The following is a 5,528-nucleotide window of genomic DNA, read 5'->3' on the forward strand; positions in this document are numbered from 1 at the left end:
TCCAAATGGATTAACTTTTTCCAAAGAATAACCATCGATGTTTGTGACCAACTTAGAGAAAAAAATCTACACCTAAACTATGAATCACCGTGGGTAAAGCTTCTAAATTCCAATTGAAAACAAAAAATATGGGTTGCACCGTACACTACTCTACCTAATCACTCCTTCAATGATATGGAAATTAAAAGAAAGAACCTATCCAATTTTTTTTAGCTACTCACACGTCCCATCACCTAAACTACTTTGCAATTCATAAAAACAAAATAGCATTTAAGAACCCAAGACTTGCTTCATGTTTTGCATTCACTGAGAATCATGAAAGTACTTTCCAAATTAAAATGTCATTTCCTCATTTCATCCATAATCCATCACGGACCCACTTTTTCTCAAGAAAGAAATGCTCTACATGTATATAAAAATAAATAAAAAAACGTTCCAACTTTGGAAGAAATAGAGAAAAAATATGGAAAAACAAAATGTGCTTCAAGCTTCAACTTCTAAAAGAAAACGAAAAAAAAAGTGGCGGCTCACTTCCTTCACCCCATGTGCAGCAACGTTCCAGCACTAGCATCAGAGAGAATGATGGTCCTTCTTAAGCAAACGGTGGCTGCAGCTTGAAATCTATTTAACCAAAATCCAAAATTAGCTCCATCATCCAAAAAATGTTCCAAGCCAAAATAGTATATAATGGCAGCAGCTGCTTCAAAAAAAAATGCCAAGAGGAGAGACTTAAAAAAATGACGGCTGCAGCACTTTTCTAAGGGGCCATGTGTCTCCTAAAATGAGGTGGGGTCCACCTTCTTTGCAAAACCCTAGGTGCCATGTCATGTTTCCTATTTGGACTCAACCTATTTTGCCAAAAGTTGGCCCAATGTTGCAAAGAGTTTGTCTAGAAAGTTTAAACAATTAAATTACAATACAACTAAAATTTAAAATGTCTAAATTTGAGAGTCTTGAATTTATTCGGTGTCCTCCAAATGTCCCAAATTGTGTTTAAAATTTTCCCTGAAATAATAATGCAAATAATTAGCTCAGAAAATTCAAATTAATTAAAATTAGAATTTCCGGTCAAATTAAGCATAATTAGGAAAAACGGGAAAATTCCGGACAATTAAGCACAATTCCCTGATTAATTCTAGCACAATAAACTAAGTGAAATCAATAAAATATCGACTCATCAATGTAAAAAACCCCTTCCTCATAAAAAGAAACATCATAGGCAGGAAAATAGGTTCAAGCACTTCATGGAGATCTTCAAGGAATTCGAGATTAAGGCTCCTATGATTGATGTATGGAGACATGCGCTTAGTTCGATAAACTTTATGAAGAGATTTAGTGTAAAGAAGAAGAAGAAGAAAATACCAAGCGAGAACAAATGTGACACCTACTGATTGGTGTCTATTGGGACTTTCTCAATTGTTGTATAATAATTTGAATTTCTGTGTTTGTTTTCTGTTTTTCAAATTCTGTCTATTACATTTTGTGTGTGCATATGCATTTAAGTGAGGAAAATCTTGAGATTGAAAAATTTAGGGCAAAGATCAGGAGTCATCAAGAGAAATCACAAAGAGGCAAGCAAGAAAAGTGGTACGGAAAATTACCACCCACCGCCGGGCGGTACCACTTTGCCGCCGGGCGGTGGCGGCAAAAAGTAGAACCTGAGCTTTTTAAAAGCTGGGTGTTTTCAAAATTTCTTCACTTTGCTTTGCCCCTTTGAGTTTCGCCTGGCGGTCTCCCTACATTTTTCTCCAGATTTGCACTTCCAAGAGGGTTTTTTAAGAGATTTCTATACACTTTCTCACCACCCACTCACAAAAAGTTTAGTTTCTTGCTCTAATTTGTGGTTTTTCTTGGTGGGAGTGTGCATTTAGAGTTATCCTTCATCAAGTGAAAGATTTGTTGCAAGCATTCACATCTCCACTCAAGTAAGTTGTGTCATTCCATTCTTTAGTTCCTAATTTTGAAATTTTTTGATGAACATGTTTAGGAAATTGGTAACTTAGGGTTTTGAGATTCTTTGCATGGATTGTTGAATTAGGAACTGTTTTGGACCGTTTAATTTGTTTGAAATTGGTTGGCATAGTAGGAATTAGCATTTGAGTGGAGATTAGGGTTAATTTGGTGAAAAATTTTTCGAAAACCCTTCTCACCGTCGGGCGGTATGCCTCTGCCGCTGGGCGGTATTCAAACTGGTGCATACCGCTGGGCGGTAAGCCTCTGTACCACCGGGCGGTCTGCTGTGTTTTTAGTTTTTTTGGAATGTTTTGCATAGTGAAAAGGGGAACCTGTGCACCCCTAGTTGGAACTTTTGTTGGGGTTTGAAAGTGTTTATTGATTCATTAACTCCTAATAGTATATTTCTGTGGTTTTTGGCAAATTGTATTTATTACAGAAATGGCATCAGCATCACGCAGGGGAAGGAATATTGGGGGAAAACGGAAGATGCCAGAAAGCTCGAGAGGATTTGACTCTCAGAGATTCCTCTCCAAACAACATGAGGAACACTATGCAACTGTGCAAGAAAGGAGGTTACTAATGGAGAGGAAAGCTTCCTTCGAACCTAACTTGGCCCCTGTGTTTGGAGAGGAGATTATGAGGAGAGATTGGGAGAGGTTGACGACTTACCCGACACCTGCCAGTGTGGAGTTGGTGAAAGAATTCTACACCAACGCGGTGCCCAGAGGAGGAGTGGCTGTTGGGAGATATACGAGCTTTGTGAGGGGGCGGACTATCAGTTATGACCCCGATACCATTAACGACTTTTTGGGAACAGAGTGGCCAGGGGAGCAGTGCTAGTATTCCGCACATGCTGGTTTGTTTGGTAATGTAGCTGAAATTGAGGAGGTTGTGTGTGTTCCTGGTAGACACTTTCAGACTAATGCTAGCGGTGCACCGGTGAACATTCAGCGGTTGGATATGATACCTTTAGCCTGATACTGGATGGCGTTCACACATGCCAACATCTAACCGTGCTCCCACATCTCAGATATCACGATTCACAGGGTTCGTCTCATTTTCTGCTTGATGAGACAGATGGAGGTAAATGTCGGCCAAATCATTGCCGACGAGATTAGGAGTTGTGCTATGACCGTTAGTAGCAGGATGCCATTGGGGCATCCATCTTTGATCACTTTTCTGTGCCAGCAGGCTGGGGTGAACATTGCAGTTCCCCCATATGAGAGACTTAGGAATGCCATTGATGCAGCTTATTTCCACCAGTTTTGTGTTGTGGCCGGAGCAGCAGATGCAGCAGGGGCAGCACCCCGAAGGCGTCGTAGGAGAGCTGCAGCTTAGCAGGAGTAGGTGCCTGATGAGGTATCAGTTCAGTACGCGGAGCCCTTCCAGATGAGGAACATGTACATGTCCATGATGGAGGCCCGAATGGTGGCCCTTCATAGAGGGCAGGTTGCGACAGCTGAGATGATCATTGGATTATATGACCAGCCACCAGAGCACAGGTGGACCATGTATGAGTTTCATACAGCTGTGGCATGGCCTGAGCAGCAGGCGTAGAGTAATGGTTTTGGAGCAGCTGGAGCTCCGAACACTGAGGAGGAGAACTTTGAGGATGAGGATGATGAGAGTCAGGAGGACTCCGATGACAGCATGGGCTGATAGCAGACATCTACTGAGGGATGTCCATAGACAGGATTTAGTTTTTCTTTCTTTTACTTTTATTTTTTTTTATTTTAGTTTATTTTATTTTAGTTCATTTTAAATTCTTAGAATAGGTTGAATTTTAATTTTGGTGTGTACTCTTGGCTTTAATACTTGTTATGAAAATGTTTGACTGACTGATGTGCATGATGGATCTATTTGGTGATTATTTGATGTGGATGAGAATTGAGTTGTAATGCATGTTGATATTCTGTGAAATAGATGTGTGATGAATTATGATTGTGGTTTTGATGCTAAGCAGGATGCGTGATTGAATTTTGTGTGAGAAAGCATGTGTGTGAGATTTTGAGCTCCAGAGTTTTTTTTATTGTTGTATGCATTGTTCACAGGAAAACATGAATGATATTGCCTTAATCTTGATGAGTGATTGAATTGCATTTAAATGTCATATGATCAAGGCCATTTTTGAGAACCCTTCTCTAGCTAAATTTTCACCCAAAATGTTTGAAAATATTATACCCTTTTTGAACCTTAGCCTTAAACAGGATGTGAACCCTTGTCTTTAAATTCTTTACCTTGAGTTGGGATGAGCTTAATTGTTTATGATGAAAAGATTCAAGTTTGGGGTTGTATGGGGGAAAAATTGAAAAGCGATTGTGAAACATTGAGCTCAAATGTTGTGAAAAGAAAAANTCATGAGAAAAAGAAAAGAAAAGAAGAAAAGCATGAAGAAGAGCTCACTGCAAAAGAAAAAGAAAAGGGGAAAAAGTTGGGAATGAGTGAGATTGGTGAGAAAGAGGGTTGTGCTTAAATTTTGAATATCATGGTAGTTCTTTTAACTCAAGGACTTTACATTCCGGAAAAACCAATTTTTCTTGTTAGCCCAACCTCATTACAAGCCTTGAAAAAGTCCTTTTAATGGCATTTGCATGTAAAGATGTTGATTATTTGAGATGAATGGCAATTTTGTTTTATGTGACTTGTGAACAATAGAGAGTGGAGTGTAACCTTAAACACTTGAGTGATTGAGTGAAACACTTGCTTGATATGAACTGCTAATTTTCATGAGTGCATTTTTGCTTAGTGGATTGGTCATTCATAATGTATAACATCTGTTATGCAATCTCTGGATTGAAAGCATGCATGCATCTTATTTTGGATTTCACTGAGGATATTGAATTGAGTAGTTTTGTCCTGTACTTTGGGATTGTTGAAACATTGGATGGAAGAAGATAAAGCCAAGTTTTGTTTTGGTTTGTTTTGTTTGCTTGAGGACAAGCAAAGTTCTAAGTTTGGGGTGTTGATGAAGGTTGAAAAACAGTTATTTTCATATGTCATTTTTGACCTAATTACGCCCTTAACTACTTGGAATGAGCTCAGAATCAAGATAAACTCAATAAATGAGTCTATAGAGAGTCGAAAGCTATTTTTAGCGATATTATGCTTGTTTTGCATTGTATTATAGCTATTTTGAGGAAATGAAGAATGGAGCTGAAGATAAAGGTCGTAGACTAAAGAAAAGAGAAGAAAATTGAAGATTTGAAGAGTCGACGCACCGCCCGGCGGCAACTTACACCGCTGGGCGGCCCAGGGTGGGGAGTAGGCACTAGCGTTGGCGCGGGGCGGTTCTGAGGGAAACCGTCGGGCGGTGATGATTGCCGCCGGCCGGTTTGGAGGATTATGGGAAACCTCCGGGCAGCACACTTAAACCGCCGGGGGGTGGTCCATTGGGCCTGGGCCTGTTTTCTGCTGCACTCCTCACCTATAAATACCCCTACTGCGAGTTCAGAGTCATTCTTTTGACAAGGGAGGACAACCAGACCTAATTTTGCTCTCTGGAGAGGATCTCTTGAATGCTTAGGCTCCTTTTCATCTTTTCTAGGGTTTGCTTTTCCATTCTTCTTCCATTT

Source organism: Vigna radiata, unplaced genomic scaffold (assembly GCF_000741045.1).
Source record: "Vigna radiata var. radiata cultivar VC1973A unplaced genomic scaffold, Vradiata_ver6 scaffold_170, whole genome shotgun sequence".
NCBI classification, from domain to species: Eukaryota; Viridiplantae; Streptophyta; class Magnoliopsida; order Fabales; family Fabaceae; genus Vigna; species Vigna radiata.